The sequence below is a fragment of the Dasypus novemcinctus genome, chromosome 19 (assembly GCF_030445035.2).
Source record: "Dasypus novemcinctus isolate mDasNov1 chromosome 19, mDasNov1.1.hap2, whole genome shotgun sequence".
In the NCBI taxonomy this organism is placed as follows: domain Eukaryota; kingdom Metazoa; phylum Chordata; class Mammalia; order Cingulata; family Dasypodidae; genus Dasypus; species Dasypus novemcinctus.
This window is the reverse complement of record NC_080691.1, coordinates 63,791,938-63,807,684: the sequence shown is the minus strand read 5'-3', so window position 1 is coordinate 63,807,684 and position 15,747 is coordinate 63,791,938. Positions and strand designations below refer to the sequence as shown.

Below are 15,747 nucleotides of genomic sequence, written 5' to 3'. Positions count from 1 at the left end.
TAGCATTATGTGGTAGATGTTCCCCAAACTTAGGGTTCATTAACTTGTAGATCTGCCCATTGTTATATTACATTCTCACCAATTAACACTGATTTCCAAATTCTCACCCCCTCACATTGAGTCCAATTTTCTTCTCTTACAAAGGCTTTCATAGAAATTGACTTAATTCATTGAGTTTGCCACATATTAAAGAGAATAATGGAAGATCCATTTCAAAAATATAGGTTCACTCCTAAAAGGATAATACATCATCAAAGATGTCAGTTACAAAGGTTTCATACCACAGTGAACAACAATTAATATAAAGATATGTCTTTCTTTGGTACGGCCAAAGTCAGCCTTCTGGACCTCATAGATATGTTCCTCCCATTTGCAAAATGCACTTACCACATAGCAATAGCCTAAGACCCTTAAGTCTTTCAGTAACTACTCAGTCATAGGAAGATCAGCCATGAGTGTTTTCATCCTAAGGAAAATTCCTGTCCATCTGTCAAATTGTGAAAGCTGGACAACCATTTATTCATTTCCAAAATATGATGGTGGGACAGGTATAGTGTCAGCATTGCCACTCTAGTAGGGAGAAACTGGAACATAAACTGAGTTTACAGTTTCCAGGCATATCTGAAATTCATCAGGGAAATCTCCATTAGATTTTTTTTACTTTTTTAGTATTTTAAAGTTACTTCAATTACATAAATGTTACAGAGACTATATAGAGGATTCCTATATGACCCACTCCCCACACCTCCCACATTTTTCCATATTAGCAACATCTTTCATTAGTATGGTACATTCCTTGCAATTGATAAACATTTTGGAGCATTGCCACTGAGCATGTATTATAGCTTACATTGTAGTTTACACTCTCTCCTATTTGACTCTGTAGGTTATGACTGGATATATACTCACCTGCATCTGTCATTGTAATGTCATTCAGGATGATCCCCAAGTCCAAAATATGTCCTCTATTACACCTGTTTTCCATCTCCCTAACCTCAGAACATTCATGGTGTACTTCCTCCACAACAATGGTATATCTTCCATTGCTAAAATCACAATATGTCTATAATAGAACACTAGTAAATTTACTTTAGTCCATAGTTTGTTTCTCCATGCTGAAGACCCTGGGATGGTGATGCCCATTCCACCACTAATTTAGGGGAATACTGATCATATACATCCAATAGATGGGACTCTCCTGCTTGCAGTGATAGGCACTCTCAATTCTGTGGTATGTTGTTTGTCCATCATCTCCTCCCTGTTAGTTGTCCTGGGTGAGTCCATTGAACTGGAGAGTAGGTGTTGCAACTCCATTGAGATTCAGGACTCAGCTGGTATATGGACAGCCCAAAGATTCAAGTCTCTTGGACATACACCTACCAACTCTAGTACTAATTATATGTTCAATAGAAGGACAGAAGAGGCATGCATAGGGACACCACTGCTGAGTCTAACTCTCAAACAGGGAGCGTAAATATCAGATTACGGTCCACTGGCAAGAGGCCAAATTCATGAGCTATTTGTCCTGATTATAGTGTGTAGATGTCTAGATATCCTTGAGGAGCTTTGCTGCTTGAAGTAGTATCTATTTTGGCTGACAATGTGATGCTGGTGTGATGTGCATAAGTACTACAGCTGGGATGGCCTCCCAACTCACTTTGAAATCTACTAAATTTTAAGGTCTGAAAGTCAACTTCAGATAGACTAGATTTCTTCCAGTCCTGCTGGAATTGCAGCCAACATTTCCACAGCCTTGTGCAGAGGCCATGCTCTCCCTGAGTGCTGGTGCATAACTCCAACTCTCTCCAAACACTGGGGTGTTGTGTTCATACTGCAATGTCTCATCCAAGCACCCTTTTGTCTTGTCCCAGTTAGAAATCTTCAGTTCTTACTTCTGCTCCCATGGTTCTGTCCATTCCATCTAAATTTTCATCCAGGCTGACAGTACTTCAGCTCTTGCAAAATTCTCATGAATACTGTTGCTTTACCAGGTAGTTTGAAGGGGTCCATGTCATCAGAAAAAAAAAAAAAAAGATCTATTTCCAATTCTAGCTTCCTCTGGAATTAGTGACTGGATACATAAGTTCTATGCCCACTTACCATAGAAAAGCAAGTTTCAGGTAAACCCAGAATTGGAGCCCTGTTCTCTTTGAAGTCATCTTGGGGAAGCATACTGCAGATTATTAGGAACCACCTCTGGCTTGAGTCTCAGAATAGTCTATCTGGGTAAGTTGAGAATTTTCAGGTACTGCTTCTTTTGGACACTGGCACATACTTCTACTGAGCTCAATGTCTCTTCATACCAATGACCTCTTTTCTTTCAGTTTCCAATATTATATACATCATTTCATTCTCAGGCCTCACTGGAACTGGCTTCAGCATCCTTATTTTTACCAACATTCTGGTCATAAGAAGTTATATATTCTATATAATGGTAGCAATTTTCTCTTCTTCTTTCACCTGTTTCTGAACTGCTACAGAAATGTCTTTAATATCCATACCTTTCCCGACATTTCCTTCAAAGCAATCCAAGCATTTCCTACCAAGAAAGTCCAGATTTTTCCAGCCAGTATTCATTAACCATTTCAAAGTCATTTCTATATTTTTAGGTTTATGTAATAGTAGCACCCCACTTTCTGCTACTAAGAGCTGCCACTGATTTCAGACTACTATGACAAATGCTGCACTCTGTTTTGCTTAACAAAAGGACTTTATTAGCTCATGGTTTGAGTTTTTAACCAATGAATATTTGTAGCATGATCTAAAGTCAGGCAGTGTGATTTATCCAGTTTAAATTTTATTTTTCAATATATTTTTGATTATTCAGTGCCTTCTGACCTTCCAAATAATTTCTTAATAGACTTACCAATTCAGTAAACAATGCAGTTGTAATTTTTATGGAGATTGCATTGAATCTGTAAATCAATTTGGATAGGGTAAACATTTTAATATTTAGTGTTACAATCCATGATCATGGAACATTATTCCATTTATTTAGGTCATCCTTAATTCCTTTAACAATGTTGTGTATTTTTCTGTGTACAAGTCCTTTACATCCTTAGTTAAGTTTATTCCTGCTAGATATTGAAATCTCTTTGTTGCTGTTGTAAAGGGAATATTTTTCTTGATTTCTTCCTCAGATTGTTCATTACTGGTGCACAGAAATGCTTCTGATTTTTCTGCATGGATCTTAAAACCTGTGACTTAACTAATTTATAAGCTCTAAAAGCTTTCTTGTAGATTTCTCAGGACTTTCTATGTATCGGATCATGTCATCTGCAAACACTGAAATTTTTACTTCTTCCTTTCCAATTTGGATTCCTTTATTCTTTTTCTTGCCTAAGTGTTCTAGTTAGTACTTCTTAAACGATGTTAAATTAGAGTAGTCTCATTGGGCATCCTCTTCTTGTTATGGATCTTAGAGGGAAATTCTTTAGCATTCCACCATTGAGTATGATGTTACTTGTGGCTTTTCCATCTATACCCTTTGTCATGTTGAGGAAGTTTACTTCCACTTCTATCTTTTGAAGTGTTTTTATCAAGAAAGGATGCAGTATTTCATCAAATGCTTTTTCTGCATCAATAAAGATGATAATGTGTTTTTTTCAATTTTTAAAGTGGTGTATTACATTGACTTTCTGATGTTAAACCCACTTGATCATGGTGTATAATACACTTGATATGTTGTTGAATATGATTAGCATGTATTTTGTTGAGGATTTTAGCATACAGTTTCATTAGGGAGACAGGTCTGTATTTCTTGTGGCATCTTTATGTGACTTTAGTATTAGGGTGATTTTGGCATCATACAATGATTTATGTAATGTTCCCTCCACTTCTATTTCTTGGAAGCATTTAAACAGGTTTAATGTTAGTGTTTTTTTCTGGAATTATTGGTGGTATTTACTCATGAAGCCATCTGGTCCTAGATTTTCCTTGGTTTGGAGATTTCTAAAGACTGATTTAGTCTCTTAGTTGTGATTGGTCTGAGATCATCAATTTGTTTTCTCAGTGTAAGTTATTTGTGTGATTCTATAAGTTCCGATTTCAGCTGTTATCTATCTCCTTGGCATACAATTTTTCAAAGAATCATCTTTTTTTTCTTTAAAGGTTTATTTGTTATTTATTTCTCTCCCCTTCCCCCCCACCCCCACCCCATTTGTCTGTTCTCTGTGTCTCTTTGCTGCGTCTTCTTTGTCCACTTCTGTTGTTGTCAGTGGCACGGGAATCTGTGTTTCTTTCTTGATGCATCATCTCATTGTGTCAGCTCTTCATGTGTGTGGCGCCATTCCTGGGCAGGCTGCACTTTCTTACTTGCTGAGCAGCTCTCTTTATGTGGGCACTCCTTGCGTGTGGGACTCCCCTATGCGTAGGGGACACCCCTACGTGGGGGATACACCTGCATGGCACGGCACATCAGCACTGCGCATGGGCCAGCTCCGCATGGGTCAAGGAGGCCCAGGGTTTGAACTATGTGGTAGACGGATGCCCTAACCACTGGGTCAAGTCCACCGCCTCAAAGAGTCATCATATGATACTCTATTTCTGTGTGCTCAGGGGTGATATCTCCAATCTTGTTTCTTTTTTAAATTTTATTTAATTACATTCCTCCATTTTCTATGTTAATCTAGCTAAGGATGATTCAATTATATTAGGCTTACCTAAAAGCAGCCTTTTTATATTTCTAGGGCTATTTTAATTTCAATTGCATTTTGTTTTGCTCTAATCTTTATTATTTCCCTATTTTTGCTTGCTTAGCAATTAGTTCATATTTTTTTATTTTTATTTTTAATTATACTTTTTTGAAACTCTGTAGATCATAAAACTGTTACAATAAAAATATAAGAGGTTCCCATATACCCCACCCCCCACTCCCCTCACTCTTCCCACATCAACAAACTTTTTCATCATTGATTGAGGTACATTCATATCATTTGAGGAATACATTTTGGACACTGCTGCATCACATGGATAATAATTTACATTGTAGTTTACACTATCCTCCAGTATATTTTGTGAGTTATGGCAGGATATATCATGTCCTGCATCTGTCCCTGCAATATCATTTTAGACAAGTCCAAGTCCCAAAAATGTCCCAACATCGCATCTCTTCTTCCCTCTCCCTGCCCTCAACAGAAAGCATGACCACTTTCTCCACATCAATCCTATAAATTCTTCCATTACTAGCCACAATAGTTCTATAGTAGAATGCCAATAAGTTCACTGTAATCCATATTTTATTCCTCCATCTGGTGGACCCTGGGATGGTGATGTTCACTCCACCTCTATATCAACAGGGGTCTTAGATCCCACATGGTTGTTGAATGCAATTTTCCTGGTTGCAGTTATAGGCAATCTCATTCCCAGATGTAGTGGTTGACCATCTTCACCTCCTTGTTAGCTGACATGGGTAAGTCCAAAGAACCAGAGAGTAGGAGTTGCAACTGTGCTGAGGCTCAGAGCCCAGATGGCACATGGCCAGTCCAGAGATTCAAGTCTCCTGAGTATATACCAACCTCAGCACCAATCAAAGGTTCAGAAAAGTGACAGGAGTGGCATGTATAGAAAAGTCTCATCTGAGTCCAACTGCATCACACTCAGGAACAAAATTCCAAAGTAGGGCCCATTGATATGTCACAGAACTCCAAAGCAATCTGACATGACCACAGAACCTTGGATCTCCATAGCCCTCAGAAGAACCAGTACCTGGGGTTGTATCAACTTTGACTATCTCTGGGGTCTTGCTTAGGTGTGCATAAGCAAGACCTCTCTGATGACCACCTGATTCTTTTTTGAAGACTCTTAGCCATTTAAACTCATTTGTCTTTTCCATTTCCTCCTTTCATTCAAAGTCAAAAAGGAATTTTTCACATATGATCCTACATGTAGGCTGAGATATTCTCCTGGTCTTCGTTGACCCTTTTACTCAAGGTCTCTTTCTAGCTTCATCACAAATTAGTGATTGGTAATAATCCCTTGGTGCCAGGGAGGCTCATCCTGGGAGTCACGTCCCATGCTGTTAGTAAGGTAATGTATTTACATGCTGAATTCAGCTTCCAGATTTTCCAAGTGTGCAGTTACGCCTTTGATTTTAGCTCTTTTATTCTTTTTTAATAAAATCATTATTGCTATAGATTTCACTCTCAGCACTCCTTTTGCTGCATCCCAAAGGTTTGAAATGTTTTGTTCTAATTTCCATTCATTACAAGATACTTACATATTTCTTTCCCAGTTTCCTTCTTGACTCACTGATTGTTTGAGAATGTTGCTTAAGTTCCATATCTTTGTGCATACTCCAGTATTAATTTCCAATGTATTAATTTCCAATTTCATTCCATTTTGTACAGATAAATTAATTTGTATAACTTCAATCTTTCTAATTTCATTCAGACTTGTTCTGTGGCCTACCATGTGGTCTATCCTGGGGAATGACCCATGTATATTGTAAGTATCTATCTTCATTCCCTGGTTTCTTGGTTTTTTTTTTTCATTATTCATTTTTTTCATAATTTTCTATAAGCAATTCCTTTTGTTGACTGTTTTACATGACTTCTTTCAAAACAACAGAGTTAATACATAATTTAACTATATATATTTTCTATTTTGATGTTTCCTTAATTTTGGTTTTGTAGTATTTGTTATTGTTCCTGAATTGTGTTCTGTGTGCTTCCTGGAATCTTCGGGTATACAGTCTTCAATTAATTTTGGAAAATTCTCTCATTCTTGATTCAAATATTTCTTCTCTCCTCTCTTATTCTTCTGACTATTCAATTAAACTTGTCACATAAATTGAAATTGCCCAATGTTTTCAGTGACTGAATATTTTTCATTCTTTTCTTGCTTTTCATTTCATTTTGGGAAATTTCTATTGACCTATACTCAGACTCAGTGGCTCTTTCCTCATCCATTTCCATACTGTTGATGAGCTCACCTCAGATATTCATCATTTATATTAGAGCACTTTTATTTTTTGTTTCAGTTTTTCTATTTTTTTCCTGCTTATATTACCCATCTACTCTTTCACATTGTCTATTAGTTCCATTATTGCTCTTACCATACAAAACATGATTTTTTTCTAAATCGCTGTTTGACAATTCCAAAAGGTGAATCATTTCTTTGTGTAGATCTAATGTTTGATTTTTCTATAAAAACTGATTTTCCTTTCCTTTTAGTATGTCACATATTTTTTGAAAGCTTAACATGTTGAATTTGCTAGTAGGAACTGAGGTAAAAAGGCTTTGTCCTCCGAATTTGTTAATTAGACAGGAGCTGGGTTAAAACTGGTGTAAGTTACAGTAATAAGTACCGGAGACTTAGTAATTTTATTGGCCTTGTTCTGTCACTCCTATTGACTATGATACATTAAACTCCCCTCCTCATCTGAAAGCCTGTGTCTTGCCATTTTTTCAGCTTTAGTCCAAATTTCTTCTTAAACCGTGATTAGTATAGTCCACTGTAGGTGCTTTCGTGAGGTTGGAGGAGAAAGCATGTTTTATACAGTCTTATGATTAAATCTCAATGCTGTGTCGCCAGCTTAAGCGCAGTGCTGGTCGCGGCCACGGGCAGCGGTAGAGAGTCTCCCGTGCTCCAGCGCCTTTTCCCTCTATAGTTAGTCTTGGCTTCCAAGACTAATTTGGCTCTAGGAGCTGTGCTTGCCGCCCCCCCCCCCCCCCCACGCTGCCCTCCTGTGCCCAGCGACGCCGCAGCCAAGAGCACTCCCCTCCACCGAGGGCCCCGCTGCGCAGGCTGGGTTGCCTCTACGCACTCCGCCCTGCCTCAGAAAGTTAAGTTTGAAGATGGGGGCAAAGAGGGAGCCATGGACCTGAAGAGGAGGCTCCACCTGGAGGTGAGGAACCGGACCCTGGCAACAGTTCCAGAGCTTATCCTGGAAAATTGCAAATCAAATGATGGGAAAATTGAGGGCTTAACAGCTGACTTTGTGAATTTAGAGTTTCTCAGCGTAATAAATATGGCCTTGATTTCATTTTCAAAGCTTCCCAAACTACCTAAGTTGAAAAAGCTTGAGCTCAGTGACAACAGAATTTTTAGAGGTCTGGACATGTTAGCAGAAAAACGTCTGAATCTCACACATCTAAACTTAAATGAAAATAAACTGAAAGGTATAAGCACCTTGGAACCTTTGAAAAAGTTGGATTGTCTAAAGAGCCTGGATCTGTTTAACTATGAGGTCACCAACCTGAATGACTATGGCGAGAGCATCTTCAGGCCTTGCCGCAGCTGACCTACCTGGATGGCTATGACCAAGAGGACTGGGAGCCCCCAAACACTCCCCAGTGCCGAAGTGGACAGTGTGGACGAGGAGGAAGATGAAGGAGAAGACGAGGAGGATGAGGACGGTGAAGATGAAGAATTTGAGGGTGAAGAGGATGAAAATGAAGACGAAGATGTGGAAGGGGAGGAAGATGAAGTCAGTGGGGAGGAAGAGGAGTTTGGACACGATGGTGAAGATGAAGATGACCAGGATGAGGATGAGGATGAAGAGGGGAAAGAAAGCAGGAAAGAAGAAAAGAGCAAGAGAGAAACAGAAAATGAAGGAGAAAATGATTAAGACCCCAAATAACCTGCAAAAAAGAACTGTTCAGTATTGGTTGGACTGCTCTTTTGAATTCGGTAGCTGTTTTTTAAAAAAATAAAGCAGTAAATGTGTTGTAAGCCCCAGGAAACCCACCCAAAAAGCCAGAGAATAGTTTCTGTGACATTCCACCTTCCTCCATTTAGTCCCTTTGGGAAATCTACCACCAAGCTTGAGGACCTCACCCCAACAAAATTGTAAGCACTATTATGTTTTCATGTAAGACTTGCTGTAGCATGGCTAGCTGTGATGGTGATTCCTAACAACACGTGGCTACCAGCTACACTGAGGTTGTAACAGCATTTTTACTTTCTGTACAACAAAAGAAGCTTTGTAAATAAAATATTTTTTTAAGATTTATTTATTAATTTAATTTCTCTCCCTTCCCCCCCACCGCCACTCCCCACCCAGTCGTCTGTTCTCTGTGTCTATTTGCTGCGTATTCTTCTTTGTCCACTTCTCTTGATATCAAGGGCAGGGGAATCCATGTTTCTTCTTGCGTCATCTTGTTTTATGAGCTCTCCTTCTGTGCAACACAATTTCTGGGCAGGCTGAACTTTCTTTTGTGCTGGGCAGCTCTCCTTAAGGGTGCACTCCTTGCGTGTGGGGCTCACCTATGCAGGGAATACCACTGCATGGCAGAGCACTCCTTGCGCACATCAGCATTGAGCATGGGCCAGCTTCACACGGGTCAAGGAGGCCTGGGGTTTGATCTGCGGACCTCCCATGTGGTAGATGGACACCCAAACCACTGGGTCAAGTCTGCTTCCCCATCAATAAAATCTTAATATTAAAAAAACAAACAAACAAACAAAAAAAACTCAATGTTTCAGTATGCCTGTGAGGTTCACAAATGTTTCCCAGTTGTATATACCCCCTGTACCTTACACCCTTGTCAGATTGCAGAGTTCCCTATCTATTTCCTTGATGAACTTGTTCCTGTCTTATTTTTAATACCTGCAATCTACCCTTGGATGGGAATGATAATCTTCAGAGTAACTGAACACTATTAAGATTTTTGTTTGCATTTTGGACTCTTCTCACAATTGTGATTAAAACCCAAAGGGTATTTGTTTAGAATGTTGCCTCTGCCACAAATGCCACCCAAAGCTACATCCAATTTATAAGGTAATTTAAGGTTTATGACACATGTTACTGCTTAAACTTGTGTAATTGTCCTCTAAAAGCAGCCTGCTGGCGGTATTTTCCCATTTCCATGCACAACCTTTTCTGATTAACACATATAATGGTTTTAATATCTAAGCTAAAGTAGGGAGGAAGGATTTTCAGTATCCCAATGCTATGAACCTTATTAATATGAGAAAAAAAAAACTGTACTTTATCAATTACAGAAGTTTTTTTAAATTTTACTCGAGCACAAATTAAGAATTTGATAGACAAGCAGGACTTCGTAGCTTGTCCTAATGGTTGTCTATCCCAGGCTCTTAAGATAACATTGTCTCTGATGCTTCTTTTAATTCTGAAAAAAAAAGATTACTTATTAACATAATATCAATAGGGTTACACACAGGCTTTTTTCCCCACACAGCCAGAATCTTTGCCACTAGGCCAGGACAAATGGTTGGGCTATGCATACACCCTTGTGGAAGCACTGCAAAATCCACTGTTGCCCTTGTCACAGGAAGTTGAATGCAGGCTGGCTTGATTTACCAAAGGAGATACTAAAGAAAACCTTAGCAAGTTTTAAAACAAGGTGATACTGACATAACTGGATATTAATTTTTGCAACACATTTGCAATATTAAGGACTGCTGCAGATAGTAGTAGTGTTACTAAAATCATGATTATCTACTGTTATGCACCACCCCTGGCAGTCCTCAATGGGCACTTTTTTTCTTCTGTCTTAGAGCTGCTTCTTTAGTAGAGGTGGGACAAATCAGAACATGAGCTAAAGCATTGGCCTCTTGATTTCTAGGTATACATTGTTTCTGTGACACTGATGTGGGCTATGGGTGGGAGGCTCTTTGTCTCTTCAGAGGTAACCTAAGCTCTCTGACTTGTGGGTGTGATGGTAAGAGGCTGCAGCCCTGCCCTTGGTAACAATGGCAAGAACTAAAGTCCCAGGAAACAGTTTAACAATGCAAGGTCTATAAACTTTAAGTATTTAGGGGAAATGCAAACTAAATATGCTAAAACCTTACCTAGAATGTCTGAAGTCCATGCTAAAAGCTTACCTAAGATGTGGAAGATATATGTGCTAATTGAAGCCTATTGAGAACTGAAACAAAGGGACCATTTGGCCTTTCCTCTCTGTATAAAAGGGATTCAAAAATGTTGTTCGGGGCTCAGGATTCAAACAGAAAGCTCCAGAGTCCGGCCGGCCGTCAATAAACCATTTTTCCTTCTCAAAATCATTCCTGAGTCCTGGCCTCTCTACACGCAAATAATTGAACCTCTCTCAAATTCTACAACATTTTTGGCGACCATGAAGGGACAACAAATGAAGGCCAGAGATGGTAGCATTTTGCTGCCCCTTCCAAATCCCTGAGGAAGCTGGGAGGACTCAGGTGAGCCCCAAATCTGGGTGACCCTGGATTAAATTTAATCCAGAAAAGATGTGGGCTCCACCAGAATCTTCCTGACAAAAATCGAGGGCAATGGAAGGTCTGAAGAAAAAGATTCTGGGAACAAAAAAGAACTCCGAACATGGAAGAAGGTAAGACTCCCTGGGTGAGCAAAGTCTGGAAAGCCCTAGCTTTAATTGCTAGGAAGGGGAGGCTGATCACCTCCCGAGAGAACCCTAATCGCCCCAGAAAATTGGGGGGAAGCCATTCTCTCTAGGCCTGGGAAAAGAAGAAAAACCAGGGGAAAGCCTTTGTGTTTTAGGTTTGTCTAACTGCATGTTAGAATCTGTTACTGGTCTCACATCCACTGCAGGAGTGGAGTCTTGATTTTAATAGAAAGGGCTGTTTATAGGTTTGAGTCCTAATGTCCTGGAGAAAAACCAGGAAAAAGCCCTGGTGTTTTGGGTTTGTCTAACTGCATGTTAGAATCTGGTACTAGTCTTATATCCACTAAAGGAGTGGAGGCTTGATTTTGATAAAAAGGGTTGTTTATAGGTTCAAGTCCTAATGTCCTGGAAATTGGTCTAGATTAAAAATAAACAAAACAAAACAAAACTTGGTTACAGGAAAATGGATCGGCTTTTCTGGTGGAGCTTGGTCTGGGTGTAAAGTTTAAACAGTGGAAGAAGTCTAGCTGAAATCTTTTATTATGGTGCTAAATTGTGAATGAATTCGCTTTATACCAAATGTTAAGTGTTCTAAGGTTTGTGATGGCTGCAGGGGCAGCCATGCTGAAAAGTATATATATAAACTTGTGGGTCAGATTAGTGACCTTTGTGCTTCTGTCTGTGTCAGCTCAATGCTAGTGTTGGAGTAGTGTCCTTATGTAAAGTAGAATTACAGCTGAGCTGGAGCCCTCCCTTGCCATTGGAAAGGGGGGGAAATGATTATGGGGCAAAACTGAGGAGTCTGGATGTTTGCGAAGTCTAGATGTTTGTGCATGCTCTGCTGTCTTGTCTCTGGTCTGGTCCTTTGCCAGGGCTTGGAGGCCATCTGTGTCTATGCCATGCACCCAAGTTTGTTCGGGATGTCCCAGTCAGGGTGGCTGGGTCCCTGGGAGAGTTGCCAAATTTGAGTAGGTTTTGTCTGCCCATTTTGGCTGAAAGCTGGAAAGCGGGGAGCGGCTTGCCCCTTTCCAGTGAGTCCACACCTTCTATTCATAAGCTGCATTCCTGTTTGATTGTTGTGCACCCAACTGCCTGGAAGAGGGGGAAGTGAAGGGGGTGAAAAACAGAATCAGAATAAATGCAGTAAAGTTCCCTCTATAGGGTGTCAAAGCCAAAATACGTTTGCATTCTGCCCAGGTTCTTAGAAGGTATAGTATCTTTAAGTAAGAGAATGTATTCTGTGAAGGTAAAATTTGTCTTAAGGGTATAAATAATTATAAAAGTTTTACAAAGCATTGTTTAAATTAAGGTATTTAAATGGCTAATTGCGGAAAGTCATTATTTAACAAAAACTGAATTGATAATAATAATAATAAAAGGTAATTTTATAACAAACTTATTCAGCAGCCAGTCTCCCCTGCCAACTTGCTTCCAAAAAAACTGTTTCTGGTATTACATGCTACTAAGTATTTAAAGTGAAGAAAAGTTCATTATTTTAACAAGCTTGTTTAGTATTAATGGCAATTACATATTGTAAGAAGTTTGCCTGGTAACTTAGTATGTGGGATATATGAAATGTGTTTTTATTGTTAAGGAAACAGAAGATGATTTTGTCCTAAGATAAAATGATTAATTATTGGAAAGAGGAGAGTGTGGGATAAAACCTGAATGAATACTGAAAGTGTAGAAGGTTTGCGGAAGGAAAATTTTATTATTAAAATTGAGTAAGATCAGTATACAAAGAAAATCTGTTTTATCAAAATAGCTTCTTCTGCTTTAACCTCATCATTTCCTCAGTGTTTGAAGAAGAGTCTTACCTCTTTTAAAAGAACATAATGTTCTAGAAATCAAATCCTGAAAAGTAGCTTTTTATTTCAAACTAACTGCAAGAGATTTATTCTTTTACTTTAAAGGAAAAATTAAAGTAATGGTTAAGTTCATTTAATATGTTAGACGTCAAATGAAAGGTATTTAAAGGTGTTTTAAAATTAACAGTTTTTTAAAAATTTAATAAAAACTGTAACTAAGAGTTAAAATCATTTATAAATGCATTTATATTATAAAACAGTGAAAAGATAATAACTGAAATTATACCTGAGTGAATTTAGCCTGAACCTATTATTTAAGTGTAAATTCTAAACTAACCTTTCCTTTGTTTATGGTTACTTCAAGCCTAACCTCACCCCTTGCCTTTGTCTATGGTTATTTCATAATTGAGAAGAGCTGGGACATCACTGTCTCCTCTCCTGGTATTAGTAACCCTTTCTTTCATGAATTCAAGTGTAAACTAAATAAATTGCTGCCTGATGGAATAAGGTTAAATGACCACTGGAGTTTTATTATCTCCAAAATCAAAGAGTGGGGTGGAGGGGAAGAAGTCTCCTGCCCTGACGGTCAGTGTTCCTAAGAGTAGTAATTCATGAGAGAACCAGTCTGTCTCCTTGAGACTTCAAATAGCCTCAGTAAATGTATATAAAATTAATCTTGTTGCTTATCCAAAATTCTGCTAATTTCAAAGTAAAATATAAAGTTCTGAAACAAAAAATAGTGCTAAAGCATTGAGAATATTTTGGTTACAATCCATTAATTAAAAAAATTCTTGTGTAAAACTGCATGGTCATAGTGTAAAACTGCATAGTCATAGTGCAAATTAAGAAAAGTTTCAGGAGTCTTTGAAATGTTTTGTAGTCACACTTGTTTTGTAAAAATTAGAAGTTTAAAGTTATGTTTTTGTGTCAAACTATTCATGTCTGCCTATTTGCTCAAATTGTTAAAAATTAAATATGCAGTTCTATATGTAAGTAAATATTCTTAAAGCCCAAATTAAACTAAGCAGGATGAAAAAGTCATAGAGCTCTGATTATAGAAACAATTGGGAAAGGGCCTCCTCTTTGCAAAAGTTTTAAAGGCAAGACTAGGTGTGGCAGATTAAACCTATCTACTAGGCTATGGAAATAAGAATCAGTTTACCTGGTAATTTCCCAGTTTAAACCTTTTGTCAGCCATAAAATGTAAAAAACAAAACAAAACAAAAAACAAACAACGATTAGGTTAGTTTTCACACAAAGGAAAAAAAAATGTTGATTTTTGTAACCTGGTGGCCTGCTGCCTCAGTCTCACACTCCTGGGTTGGACAACAGTGGAGGAGACCATCTTAGGCCAGTCCTATGGGCAGTGGAAGGACGCCCAAGAAGGAGTTAGGTCGGTGCCATTTCAGCAATAAATTCTATTCCTTGTTTAACAAAGGGGAACAGGTAAAAACTAAAATGGTTGGAATGTGATAGAGGAAGCAGTTAAATCACAAACTTTTGCATGGGAAAGTTAGATCTCAGATAAGCTGTAACTTCTGAAGTATCCAATCTATGGAAAAAGAGAGGAAGAGCTTGCATGCTAGGCTTAGGGGTATAAATTGTGTCATTAATTTTTGTTCAGGGCGCCAGCCATATCTGGCTCTGCGCCCCTTCTTGCAAGATTGAGAATAAATTATTTTCTTCTCCACAATCTGGCGAGCCTTATTTACTTCCAGAAGATTTCTTTCCAACAAAATAAAGGTAATTAGTGGCTCTATTAACAAATTTCAGTAAGTAAAGAAAAGTCCATAAAAACTATGGAGAGATATTTCCTGGGTTATGATTAAACAAATTAAGTAATTGTGTAATGTGTTTTAAAACCTGGTCGTCAGTATTCTTTTAAATTATTCATTTTCATAACTTAAACAAAGAAAAGAAGTTTTTAGTTTCCTATAAGGGAAAAAGATAACATTCCTTGCATAAACTATAATGGTTTCAATTTTATTTAACTTGAGTGTAATCTCCCATAGTTAATTTATAAACTAAATTAACATTATGTACAAAATCTTTAGAGTAATGAAAATTGTAAGTTCACGTTGGTGACATTAGGCTAAAGGAAAAAGATTGTAGATAAGCTCTCTTAAATAAATAGAGTAAATTTCTTTGGTAATTGTAATTTAATAAGTTTATTTAAACATGAGGTGTCTAGTCAATGTGGTTATAGTCAATTATAAGGAGTTTTGTAAAACATCTGCCAAACTGAAAATGTTCAAATAGTTCTAGTTCTACAAGTCATTGTTAACTAAAACTTAGATTTGTATTGGTAGCAGAAATAACTTAATGATAATAAAACTTGTCTGAAGGCCACCGCAAAGTACATATTTAAGTAAATGGTAATAAAAAGGTATCTTGATTCTATTGGAAATCTTCTGCGACGGCTTGCTCAGTCGGTAGAGGTGGGGTCTGGCTGCGGACGAGGGGTCGGTCCAGCTCTGGACGAGGGGTCGGTCCCGCTTGGGACGAGGGGTCGGTCCGGCAGCAGACGAGGGATCGGTCTCACAAGGGGTTGCGCGGTTCGGCTGACGGGGTCGCCCGGCGAAGCCGGCGACGAAGGGGTCGCCCGGCGAAGCCGGCGACGAAGGGGTCGCCCGGAGAAGCAGGCGACGAACTGG

At 38.5% G+C, this 15,747-nt stretch overlaps 1 pseudogene; it reads left to right on the top strand.

Annotated features, from left to right (window-relative positions):
* Nucleotides 1-7,816: 7,816 nt before the first annotated feature.
* On the top strand, nt 7,817-8,569 carry LOC101415128 (acidic leucine-rich nuclear phosphoprotein 32 family member B pseudogene; annotated as a pseudogene).
* The last annotated feature ends 7,178 nt before the right edge of the window (nt 8,570-15,747 follow it).